Here is a 21,548-nt window from a genome sequence, read left to right on the forward strand (position 1 = left end):
AGATCTGATAAGAACTGGGCACCTTTGAAAAGCGAAGTGTTAAGATTAGGTAGCAAAAGTATTGAATGGCTTCCCTTTGTCCTGCCTTTCCAGCTCAGGAAAGGTTGAAAGGGCAAACTTAGAAAGCAGGAGACTTGATAGAATATCCCCAAGAGTGGGTTCAGGACAATGGAATGGCGTGTAACTGTCCCTCCTCCAAGGGAAAGAAGTAGTAATTGAGAAGAATAAGAGCTTCCCAAAGCTAACCTAGTTCGTGGTGTGGGTTTTTACTGATGAAGAGAGAGTGATATTAAGATGGCTTTTGAGTTATTTTTACCTTCTGAGATGAAAGGTTGCCATATATGTGAGTCACTGACAGGGCTCTTGGAAAGTGGAAGTCTTAGAAACAACATAGCTTTTATCTCTTTCAAACCAATGTGAGGTAGCCTTTATGAAAATGAATTAAATCCAGGAATCAAAAGGTGAAAGCTGGCCAATAGATGTTTAATTTTCTGTCATGAAAACAGAATAGATAATCTTTGCAAATGAGAGTCAATAATAAATGTCAGATTGTTCACGGCACGGTTCAGATCTAATACACTGGAAATGGAAACAAAATACAGAATATCCAACACATGAGGACACGAAACCTTCTTGTGAATGCCAAGTTAGTTTTGTAAAATGAATAAAGCAGCGAAACAATGGCTGTATTTTGAAAGAAACATGCATTCTCAATTTAAAAACAACAGAAAATGATCCATTAGACTAAATCTAATAAATTTAATACTTTAAGGACTGAAAGGAACTGTATGCCTTGAAATAATATTTGGGCTCACAAGGGTTCTCTGTTCTGTAAAGATGAATTATAAACAAGGAGTTGTTGATTGTTTTTTAGAAAAAGTTTCTTACAAGACTCTCTGATAGTGTTGTGCATATTAAACACTGGTGCTTTTCACACAAAACCCTGAGTCATGTAGAGTCTGTGAATGTTTCACTATAAAATTTTCAGAGCAATAAATAGAACTAGCTCTTTTTCAACACTTGCTTTAATTATCATTACTATTGCTCCTTTAAAACAAACATAAATGCTTATGTCATCAAAGAAACCAAACATTTTTTTAAACAACGGAAATATTCTAGCAGCATATTTCTAAAAGCATATCCAAGGTCAGGCTTTTGAGGGAATTATTGAAATGGATTATCTCCACATACATATTTCATATGGCCCTTTTCATTGACTACTCAAAGTTCTAGAAAGTTTTAATTACACAAAATACATGGTTTACATTCAAGTTTAGATAATGCTGGAGTCTTCTCAAACAGATTTCTATGAAACTGCTTTTCAAGGATAAATAGAAAAATAATGTAAATGGGTATCATCTATGTATCTACTCGTTATGTGTTTCAAATCCTTAAAGTGTAAAGAACTGAGAAGCTCAGGGACCTGGTAGCCTCTATTGCATGAGGATTCTGTATCTTTCACATAAAACAGAGTAAGGAAAATACAAAACACAGAGGAAGAAGGACGCAAAAGGCCTCTTTTACTTCTTTTCAATAATGCCTTTCAAAACATACTCTCTCATCTCTCAAGGTCCACACTTTTTCCATGGGCTAAATCTATAGGCTTTACCATTTCTGATTCACTTTAAGGAAGAAGTAAAATCACAAACAAGGCTTCCTGCTTATGCAATTCCAGGGACCAGAGGGGCCAGGAAATAGAGAAAAGAATGACAAGGTAACACAATGAAAGGACACCAAAGTAATGGAAATTCAACTTTGGATTGTAACTGAGGTACTTTTCAGTTATCAGGGGCAAAGATGGATCCCTTCATTCTAAAGTCTTGGGCTTCCCCTTCTATTCTACAAAGAAAGCCAGGAGTTCCTGAGGTCTTCTAGAAGCCAGTGATTCTGATATCAGAACACCATTTCTTATTTAAGTATAGAACTTCACAACATTGTCTCATGACTTGGGTCAAGCACCCCACTTTGCTTCTTATCTCCCCAGCATGCACACTTCCTCCCAGCAATAATAGCAAAAGCATGCAAGATTGGAAGTACTGTATTAGTTCTGACTTAGGTCACTTAGAACAGATCAAAGCTGGTTGCAGCAAGCCCTGATCACTGCCTCTTGTGTATCCCCCATCCTCAAGAAGTCCAGTCAATGACAAAACTCATCATGCCTAGAGGTAATAGTGTTTCAATGGGAGAGATGTCATTTAGAAAGAGTTCAAAAAAATGCTGAAAATTGTCACTTGTCCAAATACTATTAAGGATATATTTTTTGTTTTGTTTCATTTGTTTACAAATTTGTTAGTTACAAATACAATGCAGTCAAACTGGACTCTCCTTATACCAAGGGACAGCTAGAGAAGGTCACTTCTAGTCTATACTGTCTACACTGATTTCAGGAACAAACAATAGTTAAGGCAAGCAAGTGCTATTATTTACAGATGGTCTGCTGCTTCTAAAGTCTCTGCTTAGCAAGCAGTGTCAAACAAAGGCCAGTATAGAATCTAGGTCACATATCACTCTGTGCGCCTTTGTTCAAAATTCCCTTCTGCTTTCTTCAGGACATTATTTTCACCATCTACAAGCAGGGCTTGTCTCTCTCATCTCTAGCAGACATAGAGAATTGACTCCTCTGTACCTCAAAAACCTGTATTTCAGTTATACCTCCCAAGAGCCAAAACTCTCCTCTAGGCAAGACATGACACAAACTATGTATAAGTAGAGATATCTATGCATTTTGGCTAAGTCTTTTCTTGTTATGGCTAGGAACAAACAAATTTTTTGCAGCCTTCATGAAATTCCAACAGATTACACATTTGTCTTTACATAAAGAATTGCAAGAAGGAAATATGAGTAGTGTGTTCCCAACCAGAGAGATATGATTCCTACATCAATTGATTCTATACTGTGCTATATGGAAGAGGCAGTAAAGCTTTGAACCAACTGGCTATAGATAAAGCTACATTTCCAAATAACCTGAAAATGTCTTATATGAATTCCAGGAACAGGAAAGTGGGGTACAAGACAAAATGGTTATAATTGTACAGATTAGTTGTCTTTCTTTGTTCCCTTCATGGATGAGGTACCAGAGTGAACTACATGTGCTAAAATCATGTTAATCATCCTCACTATCACAAAAGACTCTGTGACCATACGAGCAATGTTTATGCCATGGGGGTAGCCTATGACTAAGCAGACAACCACCATCCACAAAAGGAAAGTAGTATAGTAGTCAACAGAGACAGAACTCACTTACGATGGTCCAGTAATGTGGAGGAAGGGAGCGAAAGGGAACTAAGTTTGCCATTGTGGAGTTAAAACCAAAGGTATGTAAGTAAGCAAGCTAGAAAAAAAAAAATCATCGTGGAACCTCTATTTCCACAGTCAGAGGTTAGCACATTAAAATGTAAATGAGCTTATAGAAAACGAAGTTCAAAATTTGTCTTAGAGGATCTGTGCCTCACTCACTTGAAAAAAAAGCCAAATACTCACTGGGCTTCGCAGCCAACACTGAAATACAATAAGCAGTAGTTATCAGAATGATTTCACAGGTGTTAGTCCAGTTCATTGTGGCAGGTAAGAATAGTTTAAGCCATAGGTTGACAGGAAGTGGAAAGAAAGAATACAGGAGTGTCCAGATTTTAATTTTTAGTAGTAGAAATATATATATATATATATATGCACATGTTTGTATGTGTACATACATGAATGTTATATGTGTATGTAAAGTGTATATATTTATTATGAATATGTACACATATACATATTATGCATATTGAGAGCAAGAAAACTTTATACAAATATACATATTTAAATTTAGTGAAAGCAAGGGAGAATCACTGGGTATTGGTGAGGACTTCAGCTATGCCATAAAGAGCAAGTGTTATCATATGACATTACAGTTTGAAAACCAAGTAAAATAAAATATCACATTCTGCAACAATTAAGAAAGAATCAAGAGAACAAGGAAAAATAGCTGATCTTGTTTATGATAATCTACTCTCAGAGTAACCAATACAACCTCAGGAGATACAAACTTCCTATTAAAGAATCACTAATTCCTCCCAGTTCTCCCAATGATATAATACCCTCCATTGGCATCTAACAATTACAGATTCTAACCCCTTTGAATGCATTGTGGCCCAGGATTCTAGAACATGAGTCTTTGAGTGAGAAACCATATCTAAACCAAAGTACATCCTCCTAGAAAAATACACAATAATGTTGAACAAATACCCAAGTGCTCAGAAGCCCAGATAGAATGACAAAGGTAGACATCGCCATCGCAGAATGGTAGCTCAAGCAATAGAGGATTTGTCTAGAAAGTGCTAAATTGAATATCCACAACCACCAAAAGAATAAGAGGTCGGTTATCAACAAAATATACATAAAACCATGCTTGAGCACCTAGCAATAAAGATGCACATATGCGAATATAATATGTGAGCATTATACTAAGATTAATAAATTTGGGCATAAGTGTTCACTTCAGCAGCACGTATACTAAAATTGGAACCATACATAGAATATTAGCATGGCCCCTATGCAAGGATAACACACAAATTCATGAAGCATTCCATATTTCTCAATGGTCAGAAGCAGGGAACCCCTGTGGTTGAATTAGATAAAGACTGGAAAAAGTTGAGGAGGAGGGTGATCAGCATACTCAACTAACTTGGATCCCCAAGATCTCTCAGACACTGAGCCACCAACCAGGCAGCATACACCAGCTGATATGAGGCCCCCGACATATATACAGCAGAGGACTGCCTGGTTTGGCCTTAGTGAGAGAAGATGTGCCCAACCCTTGAGAGACTTGAGGCCCCAGGGACTGAGGAGGTATGGTGGGGTGGTTGTGAGGGACATCTTCTTGGAAACAGGAGAGAAGTAACGGGATGAGAAACAGTCAGAGGGTGGACCCGGAGGGGGATAACAACTGGACTGTCAAAAAAAAAAAAAAAGATTAAAGAGTTATAATATTTTTTTAAAAAAATCTAGACATAATATTAATGTATGTAAACATCTCATATGGTTTGATTACACTAAAATCAAATTAAGTACTTCTTATCATTATATCTGAGAAAAAGAATGATTACTAATACACAGCAAGAAATAGGATGTGTTAGAAGACAAGGCTAACATGAAGGTAGTATTGAAGAAGCAAAGGGTGAAGAAGCTGAGAATCAAAGGCAGTGAATGAGGAATAGGCAGGCATGGTGAGCTATACTTATGATCAGAGTCCTCTGTACCCAAAGTGTAGCTGTGAGCACCACGGGGTTAGGAAAATCTCAAATGCATTATGAAAAAGCTTCCCAAGACTGACCATGACCCCAAATGGTTCTGCAATGATCCCTGTACTTTCTTTGCTTTGTTCAAAGATAACTCTTCCACCATAAAAGTAGGTGATAATATTCTGGTATAGGAAAATTAATTTCTCCTTTTTCTCTATAAAAAGCATTTATATTTAGATAATGAAATTCCAGGAATAACCCATGGAATTAACATAGAAATGTGGTAAAAATCATTTCTGAATGTTGAGATCCATAATAGAAAAAATTAATGAAATTCAGATAATATGTACAAAGCGATAGACAGTTTAGTGAGAGATAAATCAATAGGGTTAAGAAGAGTTTGTTTTTCACATCTGAGCATGTGGGCCAAACAACCTAGTGACCCTTTTGTAAATTATTTTACAGAACTAGAAAAATCAAATATCTGGGCACATACCTTAAAGAAAATCTGTATCTTAAAATGAATACTAAATCAAACTGCCTATCGACTTTCAAGTTATTCTTCAAGTTAGTGGGGAATGTTCCCTCCTTATGAAAAGTGGATTAAAATTCTACATCAGCATGTGACATCATCTATTCCGTCTAATAAAATGCCACCAAATGCATGATCATTTTCACCTACATCTTTGAATACTAATGATTACTTTGAATTCTTCTTTTCAAAACTGTCTATTTAACCTCTTCACTTTTCCTCTAATGTTTCTATTTGTTGTTTGACAGCGTTTCAAAGCAACTTTGGGTCAAAACAAAATGGAAAAAATAAGATCAGGTTAAAGTTGGGGTATCAGTGAGGATAGCACTCCCTACATTTGTCAGTAATAATAGTGTGCCATATTCTAACATTTATTCCTCTCTACAAAGAGAATTGCCTTCTAGAGAATTGCCTTCTAGAGAACTGCATAGAGATCCCACACAGATTAGTTGAAGGAACAAGATAAGTAAATAAAGCTTAAGTTGTTGCTGTCTTTCCTAAGCACAAATGGGATGAAATGAGATTTAGAGGAAGCATTAGCCTAGAACTAACTTCCCTGCAGAGTTCAGGAAACCTCTATCACTTACATCAATTAAAAGTGACAGCCTCCAATGGGAGAAGTGCAAAGAAATAAAGGGGAACTGATGGTGCCTCATAGCTGTGGGAATGGATTACATGCCTCTGATGATGTGTTTCCCTTTTTCTCCCTGATTTAATATGGTGTGTATGATCACAGAATAAAGCTCTTCTCCCATCCCACAATAATTTTTTAAACACTCATGAATAGATGTTAGTTGAAATATTGTATTTAATTATTTTCAATGCCCTTTTAAAGCTACCGATTGCATAGATAATTTAAAGGAGTGCCCAAAAAGGATAGAGGGAGATGGTAACTATCCCAGAATTTCAGATTTCCTTGTTCCTCTTTCTGAAATGAAAACTAGGTTATCTGGGTCCCAAGGCTTCTGATTCAGGAGAATACACTGAAACTATTCCTTCTCTAATAATGGATTCTAAGCATTGTATATTGCATTTGAGATATTGAAATCTCTCTCTCTCTCTCTCTCTCTCTCTCTCTCTCTCTCTCTCTCTCTCTCTCTCTCTGTGTGTGTGTGTGTGTGTGTGTGTGTGTGTTTATTAGAGATGGTACACACATATGTAGGTATACACATACAAGTTCATGTGCACACAAATGTGGTGAACACATGAAAGTCTTGCACCTAGCTTTCTGAAATCTGAGACAGGATCTTTCACTGGCTTTGAACTCAACAAGCAGGCCAGACCATCTGTCTAGGAAGTGCTAGAGATCTGCCTGTCTCTGCTTTCCCAGTGTTGAGATTATAAGTGTATGTTTCTGTAGTATCTAGGATTACTACTGCAGTGATGGAGCAACATGACCAAAAGGCAGAATGGGCAAGAAAGGGTTTATTTGGTTTAATTTTCACTGAAGAAAGCCAGGAAAGGAACTCAAATAGGATAGGTACCTGGAGGCAGGAACTAATTCAGTGGCCATGGAGGAATGCTGCTTACTGACTTTCTAATTAAGGTTTGCTCAGCCTGCTTTCTTATAGAATACAGAACCACCAGCCCAGGTATGGCACCATACAAAACAGGCTGGTGCCTCCTACAGCAATCACTGATTAAGAAAGTGCCCTCCACCTGAATTCTAGGGAGGCGCTTTCTCAATTGAGGTTCCCTCCTTTCTGATGATTCTAGCTTGTGTCAAACTAACATAAAACTATCCAGGACAGTTGTCACACCTGAGCCTTTTACCTTATTTTCACTTGATCCTTTAAGGAACAAACTAAAGGCCTCAACAAGTCCATCTTATTCCTGGCTGAGCTATCTTCTCCATCCTTTTTCCAGTTGTTTTTCTTAAATTGAACAGATCATAAAGGATATCAAGAACTGACAGCTAAGGCAGAAGCAGCTCTTTGTCAACTTATAACTCAATTTTATGAGTCCATTTGCTACACTTTTACTGGCTTCTTTGAGGGGCTTATCAAGAGAAAGTGCTTAATTTGTATTTGCCTTCGATAATTGTGTTCGCCTTTCTGTGCTTGCTGATAAGTGCATACTCTATCGTTTGAAACTTATATGGAAACAGATCCTCCTCGCTTATTTCTGAAATTGCACACATAAGCAGAGTGAAATTTTAGTTGAAAGCCAGTTTGTGTTTGAAAGTCCATGAAACAAAAAAAAAAATGGAAATCAAATATCTTTTGAAGAAAAACTAAGGCATTAGATACTAAAGCATCATACTTTAACAGATTAATTTTCCTTTGTGCTCACACGCCTCCTTTAAATTTTTAGGGTAACACAAGTGAGCACAGGGAATAAAAGCTATCCCTACAAGCACCAGTTGCTTTCAGCCTTATAGTTGGGGATAATGAAAATTCTTACCATTGTTATCTTTAACCATTTCATTAAATTTCATATTCAGATCTCCTGACCACTGAGTAGAAGTAGTGATATCTGTATAGCTATAGAGGAGTATACATTTCAAACATATAAAATATGCTAAAATCTCAAAATAATTCATCTGCTGTAGACAAGGTCAACATTATGATAGCCAAATGAAATGCTCTTTCAATATTCACATTTGCAAAAGGAAGATTATAATATATCCATTTCTTATAGCTCAGTGAAGATTAAAAATGGATAATCCACTTAAATCACCTTATACTACATATTAAGGGTTCAACAAATGTTAGAATGGATGTCAACATTATTTCTCGAAGACCCACAAGCACAGACAATAGGCACCTTTTCCACCTAATTATCCTCATTTCCAAAATATGTATCCTTCCTTGAGAACTCAGTAGAAATCCCATATGCAATCATTACATACAGGCACTCAAATATTATGACAGTCTATTCTTGCATTGATCCATTCTTCTTAAACCCAACTTTCCATCTACTTCACATATGACTGTAGCTGCAGCTAGACGGGGACAGAAACACATTCCAAACATCTGACTTGTATGAGTATATATTCATGCCTACAGATCTTAAGTGAATGCTAAAGATGAACCATATAACACTTTTTAGTATATTCCCTAAGGCACTAAGCTACTCAGACAACACAAGCAAAAATTTAGCAGCCTCCTCCCAATGAAAGTTTTCAGCCTGTCCCTAATGTTTTTATTTCTCTTCTTCCTTCCATGCTCAAATGTGAAGTTCTGAGGAGACTTCCCCTACTGCCTTGCTGGATACTTTCATCATACACATCTCTTTGTAACTCACTATTCTATCAACATGCATAATAGGTATACTATTTGTCTTCTCTAATACTACATGAATACCTCAGAGGAGAAATTTGATCTATTTTATTTGTGGATTCATATCAGGAATCTAAAATTATGTCAAGAACTAAGATAGCCAGGCTAGAAAATAGATGAGAAACTTGGAAGTCAAGTAGAAGTCTGCTTGCCTTAGTAGTCAAATGTGGGCCTGAAGATTAACTAAAGGCCCAAAAAGAAAAACAGAGAACAGGGGCCTTCCACTGAAGATGAGCAGTTAGTATAAGTAGGCAGCAGGAAGCTACATGATAAGAGATGATGCTGAAATTAATAAGCACCTGATGTAGAACATGCAATGCAAATAAATACAAAGCCAGTGCTCTGAAGCATGGACAACACACACCATTCCACAGAGCTGCTGATCTGAGCCAGCACCTGCCTCAGATACTCAGTGCCCACAGCAGTTAGTGTCCAGATACAAGAATCTGCATCCCTGTCCTTTCTGACGAATAAGATATGTCAGCCACGATATTTGAAACATCTCTTTTCCTCTCATGTGCAGCTCTTCCATCTTTAGATCTCTACTCTAAATCCAAAATATCATGTTATTAGTAGAACCTAGGTTTTCTGGCTAAAATTAGCACAAAGGAATTTATAAATGATTTCTACAGTTTTCACCACCAACTTCTGTTAAGATTTGAGCAGCTGAGGTAGTATTAATTTTATGACTTGATTGAATGGGTGATTTCTAATAATAAATGTTCTATCCATAAAAGAAAACAGTCAATTTTTAGAGTTAATTGGTAATTCATCTATCAAATCATAAGAGTTGTATAATTTCTTCCTAGCTCATTTTAGTGAAGAAAAGAAAAGAATCCTCAGAGGCTCCAAAAAGAATCACTCAGTTTGTAGGATGGTTGAATTTACCATCGTGTTTTAAAAGCCAAGTATATATTTTTACATAAGCCAATCATGTAGCAAATCTTCAGGGAAAAGGCACTGGCAAATGCTTTTACACAGCTAGCTTGATGTTAAAAGAACTTGCTGCTTTTTCAAAAGGCCCAAGTGTGCTTCCAAGAATCTTTGTGACGTGGTTCACAATGTTCTATGACTACAGTTCCATGGGATCTAACACTTCTAGCCTCCATGGCAACGCAGACTCACAAGCACATACCTACAAGTAGGTACACATGCACCTACTTAAATTCAAAATAATAAGAACATGTCTTTAAAAAAAATCATTGGTATATAACCCAGTACCACTTTAGCATAATTGTAGATAATTTTAAAGGCACTACTGCAAAGGCATTGCTACAAATGCATCTGTAGTCAATCATTTCGACCACAAGCTCTATCTTCATCACGACAGGATCGACTTTTATCATCTGTCATTTCCTAGGAGCTATTTTCAATATATCCATGAAAGAAACTTTTTCTCTTTTGATTGAAAATGCGTTATCATCATTATCATCTTTAGCTTCACCATCATCTTCATCTTCATCATCATCAATAACAGCAGACACAGCAGCAGCAGCAGGAGGAGAATCTCATATAAACAAGGGTGATCTTGAACTCCCAAGTGGCTGAAGTTGGCCTTGAACTCTTGAACCTCCTGATTTCATGATCTAAATGCTAGGATCACAAATTAGGTCTGACTCTGATTTTTTTTATGATAGTTCTGATTGTAAACAAGTTGTCTTTTACATTGAGATTTAGAATTCTTATATTAAAAATATTTACACCTTGAAAGTGGCTTTGTTTTTATTACTATCTACCCCTTTTATTGAAAACATATTTTTTTGGCCATGTTCTCTCCTGTGACTCTCTAAGGCGAGTCCACTCGGGTCCACTCAGGAGAGCACAGGCCACACAAGCAGGAGAACAGCTGGGCCAGGGTCCTATGGGCCTACATCTGCAGCCCTCTACACTGCAGTAGGTGGTGCTGTTCTGCAACCCGCTGTGCACTGGGTAACTGAACAGGAGAGAGCTGTTCTCCCAGGAGTGCTGACACAGGCTTACTGACTCACAGGAAAAACAAACTCCTGCCAGAGACAGCAAGAACATCTAAAACAGGACATTACCAGATGGTGAAAGGCAAACACAAGAATCTAACCTACAGAAATGAAGACTACTTGGCATCATCAGAAACCAGTACTGCACCACAGCTAGTCCTGGATACCCCAAATGACTGGAAAAGCAAGATTCAGGTTTAAAATCATATCTCATGATGCTGGTGGAGGATTTTAAGAAGGACAATAACAACTCCCTTAAAGAAATACAGGAAAATACAACTAAACAGGTAGAAGCCCTTTAAAAGGAAACACAAAAATCCCTTAATTAATTACAGGAGAACACAGGTAAACAGGTAGAAGCCATTAAAGAAGAAACACAAAGATCCCTTAAAGAATTACAGGAAAACACAAACAAACAGGTGAAGGAATTGAACAAAACCATCCTGGATCTATAAATGGAAGTAGAAACAATAAAGAAATCACAAAGGGAAACAACTCTGGAGATAGAAANCCTAGGAAAGAAATCAGGAGCCATAGATGCAAGCATCACCAACAGAATAGAAGAGATGGAAGAGAGAATCTCAGGTGCAGAGGATTCCATCGAAAACATTGATACAACCATCAAAGAAAAGGAAAAATGCACAAAGATCCCAAATCCAATTATCCATTAAAGCCAGGACACAATGGGAAGACCAAACATAAGGATAATATGTATAGATGAGAATGAAGATTTTTCAAATTAAAGGGCTAGTAAATATCTTTAACAAAACCATAGAAGAGAACTTCCCTAACCTAAAGAAAGAGATGCTCAAAACATACAAGAAGCCCACAGAACTAAAAATAGACTGGACCTAAAAAGAAATTTCCCCAGACATAAAATAATCAAAAACACCAAATTCACTAAACAAAGACAGAATATTAAAAGGAGTAAGGGGAAAAGGTCAAGTAACATATAAAAGCAGGCCTATTAGAATTAGGCCAGACTTCTCACCAAAGAGTATAAAAGCCCGAAGATCCTGGGCAGATGTCATACAGACCCTAAGGGAACACAAATGCCAGCCTAGCCTACTATACCCAGCAAAATTTTCAATTACCATAGATGGAGAAACCATAGTATTCCGTGACGAAAACAAATTTACACAATATCTTTCCATGAACCCATCCCTTCAAAAGATAATAAAGGGAAAACACCAACACAAGGAGGGAAACTACACTTTAGAAAAAACAAGAAAGCAATCTTTCAACAAACCTAAAAGAAGGTAGCCACATAAATAGAATCCCAACCCTAACAACAAAACTAAGAGGAAGCAACAATTACTTTCCTTAATATCACTTACATTCAATGGACTCAATTCCCCAGTAAAAAGATATAGACTAACGGACTGGCTACACAAACAGGACCCAACATTTTGCTCCTTACAGGAAACCTACCTCAAGGAAAAAGACATATACTACCTCAGACTAAATGTCTGGAAAACAATTTCCCAAACAAATGGTCCTAAGAAACAAGCTGGAGTAGCCATCCTAATATAGAATAAAATCACTTTCAACCTAAAATTATCAAAAAACAACAATAAAGGACAGTTCATACTCATCAAAGGTAAAAATCTACCAAGATGAACTCTCAATTCTGAACATCTATGCTCCAAATGCAAGAGCATCCACATTCATTAAGAAAACTTCAGTAAAGCTCAAAGCTCACATTGCACTGCACACAATAATAGTGGGAGACTTTAACAGGCCACTCTCATCGAAGTACAGATCTTGGAAAGAAAAAATAAACAGAGACACAGTGAAACTAAGAGAAGTTATGAAGCAGATGAATTTAATAGGTATCTATAGAACATTTTATCCTAAAACAAAAGGATATATCTTCTTCTCAGCATCTCATGGTACCTTATCTGAAATTGACCATAAAATTGGTCACAAAACAGGCCTCAACAGATACAAAAATATTGAAATAAGCCCGTGCATCCTGTCAGATCAAAACGGACTAAGTCTAATCTTCAATAACAACATAAATAATAGAAAGTCCACATACAAATGGAAGCTGAACAACATTCTACTCAATAACTTGGTCAAAGAAGAAATAAAGAAAGAAATTAAAGACTTTTTAGAGTTTAATGAAAAGGAAGCCACAACATACCCAAACTTATGGGAGACAATGAAAGCATTCCTAAGAGAAAAACTCATAGCTCTGTGTGCCTCCAAAAAGAAATTGGAAAGAGCTTGACAGCACATCTAAAAGCTCTAGAACAAAGGGGAGCAAATTTACCTAAGAGGAGGAGACTGCAGGAAGTAATCAAACTCAGGGCTGAAATCAACCAAGTGGAAACAAAAAGAACTATACAAAGAATCAACCAAACCAGGAGCTGGTTCTTTGAGAAAATCAAGAAGAGAGATTAACCCTTAGTCAAACTAACTGGAGGTCACAGGGACAGTATCCTAATTAACAAAAACAGAAATGAAAAGAGAGTAAAACAATAGAATCTGAAAATCCAAAAAATCATCAGATCCTTCTACAAAAACCTGTACTCAACAAAACTGGAAAACCTCAATGAAATTGACAATTTTCTAGACAGATACCAGGTACTAAAGTTAAATCAGGATCAGATTAACAATTTAAACAGTCCCATATACCCTAAAGAAATAGAACCAGTCATTAATTGTCCCCCAACCAAAGAAGTCCAGGACCAGATGAGTTTTGTGCAGTGTTCTCTCGGTTTTTCAAGGAAGACCTAATTCCAACACTTCTTAAACTATTCCACAAAACAGAAACAGAAGGTACTCTACCCAATTCACTCTATGAAGCCACAATTACTCTGATACCTCAACCACAGACTCAACAAAGAAAGAGAACTTCACACCAATTTCCTTTATGAATATCGATGCAAAAAAACTCAATAAAATTCTTGCAAACAGAATCCAAGAATACATCAAAACAATCGTCCTTCATGAACAAGTAGGCTTCATCTCAGGGAGGCAGGAATCGTTCAATATATGTAAATCCTTCCATGTAATCCACTATATAAACAAACTAAAAAGCAAAAAAACCACATGATCCTCTCATTAGACACTGAGAAAGCATTTGACATATCCAATACCCATTCATGATAAAAGTCTTGGAATGATCAGGAATTCAAGGCCCATACCTAAACATAATAAAAACAATACACAGCAAACCAGTGTCCAACATCAAACTAAATGAAGAGAAACTTGAAGCAATCCCACTAAAATCAGGCACTAGACAAAGCTGCCAACTTTCTCCCTACCTATTCAATACAGTACTTGAAGTCCTAGACAGAGCAATTAGACAACAAAAGGAGATCAGAGGGATACAAACTGTAAAGGAAGAAGTCAAAATATCATTAATTACAGATGATATGATAGTATACATAGTGACCCCCAAAACGACTCCTAAACCTGATAAACAGCTTCAGTGAAGTAACTGGATATAAAATTAACTCAAACAAATAAGTGGCCTTTCTCTACACAAAGGATAAACAGGCTGAGAAAGAAATTAGGGAAACAACACCCTTCACAATAGTCACAAATAATATAAAATACTTTGGTGTGACTCTAACTAAGGAAGTGAAAGATCTGTATGATAAGAACTTCAAGTCTCTGAAGAAAGAAAAGAAAGAAATCAAAGCTCTCAGAAGATGGAAAGATCCACCATGCTCATGGATTGGCAGGATCAATATAGTAAAAATGGTTTTCTTGCTGAAAGCAGTCTACAGATTCAATGCAACCTACATCAAAAATCCAACTCAATTCTTCACAGAGTTAGTTAGAAAGGGTAATTTGCATATGCATCTGAAAGAACAAAAAAAATCTAGGATAGATAAAACTATTCTCACCAATAAAAGAATCTCTCATGAAATCACCATCCCAGATCTCAAGCTCTTCTACAGATCAATTGTTATAAAACCTGCATGGCAAGGGTACAGAGACAGGTAGATCAATGGAATGTAACTAAAGACCTAGAAATGAATGCACAGACCTGTGGCTACTTGATCTTTGACAAAGAAGCTAAAACCTTCCAATGGAAAAAGACAGCCTTTTCAACAAATGCTGTTGGCTCAAATTTCTGTTAGCATGTAGTAGAATGCAAATTGATCCATTCTTAACTCCCTGTACAAAGCACAATTCTAAGTGGATCAAGGAACTCCACATAAAACCAGAGACACTGAAACTTACAGAGGAGAAAGTGGGAAAGAGCCTTTAACACATAGGCAGAGGGAAAAAATTACTGAACAGAACACCAATGGCTTGTGGTGTAAGATCAAGAATCAACAAATGGGACCTCATAAAATTGCAAAGCTTCTGTAAGGCAAAGACACTGTTATTAAGGCAAAAATGCAACCAACAGATTGGGAAAAGATCTTTACCAATCCTAAATCTGATAGAGGGCTAATATTCAATATATATAAAGAACTCAAGAAGTTAGACTTCAAAAAACCAAGTAACCCTATTAAAAAAGGGAGTACACCATTGCTCTAATCTAACTTTAGGGCTAAAGTAAGATCTAGAGGGTGGGACACATTGTGTTGATAAATGATGGCTAAATATAAAATGGAGTATTAAAATAAATGTCTACTTATTCTTCAAAAAAAAATGGAATACAGTGCTAAACAAAGAATTCTCAATTGAAGAATACTGAATGGCTGAGAAGCACCTAAAAAATGTTCAACATCCTTAATCATAAGGGAAATGCAAATCAAAGCAACCATGAGATTCCACGTCACACCAGTAAGAATGGCTAAGAACAAAAACTCAGGTGACTGCAGATGCTGACAAGGATGTTTAGAAAGAGGAACACTCCTCCATTGCTGGTGAGATTGCAAGCTGGTACAACCACTCTAGAAATCAGTTTGGCAGTTCCTCACAAAATTGGACATAGTACTACTGAAAGATATAGCAATACAACTCCTGGGCATATACCTAGAAAATGCTCCAACTTGTAATAAGGACACATGCTCCACTATGTTCATAACAAACTTATTTATAACAGCAAGAAGCTGGAAAGAACCCAGATATCCCTCAACAAAGGAATGGATACAGAACATGTGGTACATTTACACAATGGAGTACTTCTCAGCTATTAAAAACAACGAATTCATGAAATTCTTATGCAAATGGGTGGATCTGGAGGTTATCATCCTAAGTGAGGTAACCCAATTACAAAAGCACACACATGATATGCACTCACTGATAAGTGGATATTAGCCCAGAAGTTCAGAATACCCAAGACACAATTTGCAAACTACATGAAACTCAAGAAGGAAGACTAAAGTGTGAATACTTTGTTCCTCCCATGGAAGGGGTTACAGAGACAAAGTTCAGAGCAGAGACTGAAGGAATGACTATGCAGAGATTGCCCCACCTGGGGATCCATCCCAGAAACAATCACCAAACCCAGACTCTATTGTGGATGCCAACAAGATGTTGCTGACAGGAGCCTGATAAAGCTGTCCCCTGAGATGCTTTGCCAGTGCCTGACAAATATAGAAGTGGATGTTCACAGCCATCCATGGAGGAAGCACAGGGTCCCCAAGGAAGGAGCTGGAGAAAGTACCCAAGCAGCTGAAGGGGTTTGCAGCTACATACAAGGAACAAAAATATGACCTAACCAGTACCCCCAAAGTTCTCTGGGAATAAACCACCAATCAAAGAAAATACATGGTGGGACTCATGGCTCTAGCTGTATATGTAGCAGAGGATGGCCTAGTTGGTCATCAATGGGAGGAGGGGCCTGTGATCCTGTGAAGGTTCTATGCTCCAGTGTAGAGGAATGTCAGGGTCTGAAAGCAGGAGTGGGTGTTTGGGGAGCATATGGAGGGGATAGGGCATTTTCAGAGGGAGATCTAGAAAAGGGGATAACATTTGAGATGTAAATAAAGAAAATATCTAATTAAAAAAAAAGAAAACATATTTTTCCTCACATAATATATCCCTCAAACAATAATTATGGCTTTCCTTCCTCTACTCTTCCTAATTTTTACCACCTTCCTTTCCATCTGGATCCACTCCATTCTTACTCTCATTAGAAAACAAACAGACTTCTAATGAGTAACAGTAAAATAAAATAAAAATTAACAGATCTGAATTGGACAAGACAAACAAACAACAGGAAAGAGTCCAAGAGAAGGCACAAGAATCAAGACCAACTCTTTTGCACACTCAGGATTCCTACAAAAGCACTCAACTAGAATCCATAGTATGTATGTTGAAAAACTGGTGCCAGCCCCATACAGGCTGCCTCAGTCTCTGTGAGTTCATATGAGCTTTGACCATGTTGATTTAAAGGTCCTTGGTTCCTTGGTGTTCTCATCCCCACTGGCTCCCTAACTCTGTCTGCCTCTCTGCAGCAGGGTTTCCTGGGATGTCTGTAGGGATGCAGGAGGGATGATAATGGACATCAAAATTAAGTCAGTTGAATTCAAGGCTTAGTTACATTGCTGAACTGCAAGTTGCTTGCTAGATTGTAAGCACATGCTTATGCAGTTCTGTGTGAGATTAAAAACATCTTAGCAGGTCTATAGTCAGGCTACTAAGTTGAAAGCTTAGTTGATATAAAATAGTTATATAAAAATTCATAATTTTTCTCAATATCTCACTTTTCATTTCTAAGTTTTAAATGAACACATGTCTATATGTCATCTAATTTTTGTTGTAGAACAGCCCTTGGCATACAGTAAAAGTTCAATAAATGTCATTTATCATTATTATTACTAATGTTATGTTATACAAAGGGAAACATCCACAAACCCATGCACCTAATAAAAGAAAATTTTGATTTAAATTTCTGTTATTTGATATAGTACAATTTGGTATATTTAATATGCAAAAGTTGTAGTTATAATTTATTCATTTTTTCCTGATGTGTAATTCATCTTTTAAACCAAGTATAGCCATAATTCAAACAGCCCATGCTATTTCCCAGAATAGTTTTGCACTCATCTTGGCTTAAGCTCCTATCCAAAATTGCATGGGAATATGCTTCTTCTTTAGACATGCTGAGCACAACCCCTTTAAGTAAAGATATCAAGAGAAAGAAAATTCAATAACGTGTTCTGTAATTGAGACATTATTATGGTAAAATGATTCACAAAATGTCCGAGTCTCTCAAAAATTCTTAAGAACTATTCCAGAATATTAGTGCTAACCCCATAGGAAGAGTTTTTTCCTGTGAAGCAATTCCTAAGTGATCCAGCTCCATTACTGAAGGATGATGTCTTTCTCATTCACCACTCTATTCCCCAAACTCCATTCAGTGCCTGCAAATTATCTGAATTCAATATCAGTTTTTAATAAATAAAGAAACTCTCACTGCAGTAAGAATTCACTCCTCTCTTCTTATAGATTTCTCTTTTGTCTTTTACCCAGAACTCACTGGCTATGTAGCCTGTAAATCACAGATGTGGTATTAAATTCTGCCTTCTTCTTCTCGTTAAACTTCTGGTTAAAACGAGAACATTACTCAGCACCAGAAAACTTGAACCAGGAGATGATAGGTTCTCTGTTTCCATGTGTCATGGTTCAGGAGAATGTTAAGGCATAAATATAGTAGAGTCCTATTCTAAGAGTATTAGGATACATCAGGGGAACTAAAACTGTGCCATCTTCATGGACTATGGGAAGAAGAACTCAGAAAATCTTGTAGTCCCCGAGAAACAGTGGAGCAGTAAATAATTTTACTTAAGTCAACGAAACTAAGAGAATGACAACAAATGCTTCTGGGGTCTTAAAATACATGGAGATGGATCAGAGGCTCCCAAATCACCTACAGACAGGGAATAGATACACTGAAGCATTGTTAATTGTGGTTCCTTTAAAGCTTTGTTGTGTTCACCCACTGTGCGTCGAGTGTGGCTCATGTGTTCGATACCTTGGACTACAGCTAGTTGTGCAATTTGAGAAAATTGTATAAAACTTAAAGAGGTGAAGCCACACTGGAGGAAGTGGGTTACTAGGTGTGTATGTGTTGGGGCGGGGGAGGGTTCGGGGTATCTTGAGGCTTTATATCAAGGTCTCACTTCCTGTTCACTCTCTGTAACAAGCTATTCTTCTGCTCCTGCAACCAAACCTTCCCTGCTCCCACAGCCTTGTCTTCTGCATCACAATGGAATGATTCCTACAAACTAGGCCAAAATAAACCTTTCCTTCCTTAAATTGCTTCTTGTCGGATATTTTGTGACAGCTATAAGAAAAGTAAATAAGATACCACCCTATAATTTTGTTTTTCCGCTAGTGAGTAAAACTACTGATTACAAGTGAGTCTGGCCATTGCAAGGCAATAGATCAGCCTTTCTCTTGGGTCTAGCCGCTTGGAATATAGAATTGACTCAGTTACCCTGAAGCCAAGACCCTGCTTCAGGAGGTTTCTACAGTCACACACACTTCATGCATTCTGCACAACTCTAGACAACCAGCTTGGTCCATGGAGGCAGCATCCCAGGAAAAATAAACATCTGTGAACTTTAGAAAACTATTCTAAGCTATTCTAACCAAAGTGGAGAGGCTGATTGTTTCTATAGTAACTCAGCAAGAAGCCAGTGATGGATAGAAGCAAAATATGAGCTGATTGGTTCCAATATACTCTTTTATTTGCATGACATGAAAATCCAAAACAACTCATCTTGGCTACATAAACAGAGCAGAGCGGCAGTGCTGTGTCAATAGCTGCAGCAACAGGAGTGATGGGACAAAGGAAGAGCACACCAGAGTGTGGCTACAAGCGTCCTATTAGAAATGAAGGTCAGTGAACATAGAAGTGAGAGCATAGGTTGCCAAGATTGTAGAAAGTGATGAGATGTCTTCCTGCATCTTGCCTCTTCACTAGGGAGAGCTGGTCACATCCAACATATGACCAGGAGGAAGTAAGGTCAAGGCTACAACAGGAAGGCCATAGTGGTTCTCAATCTCTTTCCCTGGTACCCAGGTGTCACCAGTATACCTGGAAAAGGAGTCAAGAATGGGGTCTATGTTTCCCATCAAGGAGTGAGTCTACACACCAGGCAAGAAGGGGAAAGCAGAGCCCAGGACCAACAAGATCAGGCCACTTGGAGCAAGGGCCAAGCACAGAAGGGACTAGAGGAGAGAAAGCCTTCCTCAGGAATCTTAGGGATGGCTCTTTTAAGTATTTCCTCACAGTGATCCTTAGTGAGTCAACCTTCAGGGGTGGCCCTTGTTTATCCATATTGCTTTATTTGGTTGTGGATGTAAACACACACACTTTATTGGGGTGAACCAGGGATTATATACCTTTTAGGGGAAGGTATACCCAGAAACCGAAGCTGATTGGCTAAAGGCTAGCTGATTGGCTAAAGGCTAGCTAGATACTTCATTAGCATGAAGGAGAACTCTAAATGTTATGCTATGTGACTGAGTGCCCATGATCCTCAGTAGGGTGTCATGGTTAAGTGTTCCAGAGCAGGTACAGAGACAAGTAGAGAATGGCCTCACTCCTGCCATTCTCAAATCTCTGAGATTCCCAGGGTTTTGCTTCATTCAGCTTTACCAGTTCTTATCCCTGTCTGGTAGCAGGGTCCCACATGCCCTACAATATGAGGCTGCAGGTCTCTACCCCTGGAAGAGTTCCTGGAAGCTATGAATTCTTGAAGGACAAAAGCCAAACTTCCCACTCCTATAAAGGCTGAGGGCCCTAACCATTGAAATCAATAGCTGTCTTACTAGTTGGATAGATAGAATGTTTTCTGTCTCAACCTGCTACTTAGAGCCGCTTAGAGCATTAGCCATTAAATGTTGGGGCACTAGCAATCAGAATCCAGAGAAATCAAAGTAGCTATGCGTTTCTGGTGTTGTGGTAGCTCAGATGAGAATGGTTCCTTAGGCTCATCCTAGATAAATACTTGGTCACAAAAAGTGAAATGATTAGGAGGTGTAGCCGTTTTGGAGGAAATGTGGATGGGCTTTGAGATTTCAGTCTCAGAGTTTCTCTCTTCCTCTTGCCAGCAGATTTGGATGTAGAACTCTCAGCTACCTCTCCAGCACTGTCTGTCTGTCTGCCACCATGCTCTCCAACATATGGATAATGGACTAAGACTCTGAAACTGTAAGCAAGCCCTCAATGGAATGCTTTCTTTTATAAGAGTTGCCATAGACATGGTGTCTTTTCACAGAAATAGAACCGTGACTAAACCAGGCTTCTAAAGTCGATGTCATAAGTTTCTAATTCTGAGAGTTTAAAGAAGAAGTCACTGAGAGTCTAGTCCTTCAGAGCTCGAATGCTCAGAACCATGGGTATTAGATCACATAGTCTTGGTTTACTTATTATTTCTATTTCTATCCAAGTAGTACAAAACCACCAATATGCTCACTGGAAACATCTTAACTTCCAGTTGGATTATTCCTTCAAAAACATGGGGTAACTTTATTTTCTGTCCTGATATAGCCACAGTTTTTAGAAGGTGATAAGTTGTACTGAGTTGGTAAACATTGTGCTAGGAAGGCTAGAAATCAGGAGAAAAACACACACACACACACACACACACACACACACACACACACACACACACAC

General features: G+C 37.8%; 1 non-coding gene across 1 annotated transcript; it reads left to right on the forward strand.

Annotated features, from left to right (window-relative positions):
* Positions 1-4,467: 4,467 nt before the first annotated feature.
* LOC115062661 lies at positions 4,468-4,574 on the forward strand. Its single transcript, XR_003842596.1, has one exon. It is a non-coding gene; the product is annotated as a U6 spliceosomal RNA (small nuclear RNA).
* Positions 4,575-21,548: the final 16,974 nt, after the last annotated feature.

The sequence above is a fragment of the Mus pahari genome, chromosome 19, assembly GCF_900095145.1.
Source record: "Mus pahari chromosome 19, PAHARI_EIJ_v1.1, whole genome shotgun sequence".
Taxonomy (NCBI): domain Eukaryota; kingdom Metazoa; phylum Chordata; class Mammalia; order Rodentia; family Muridae; genus Mus; species Mus pahari.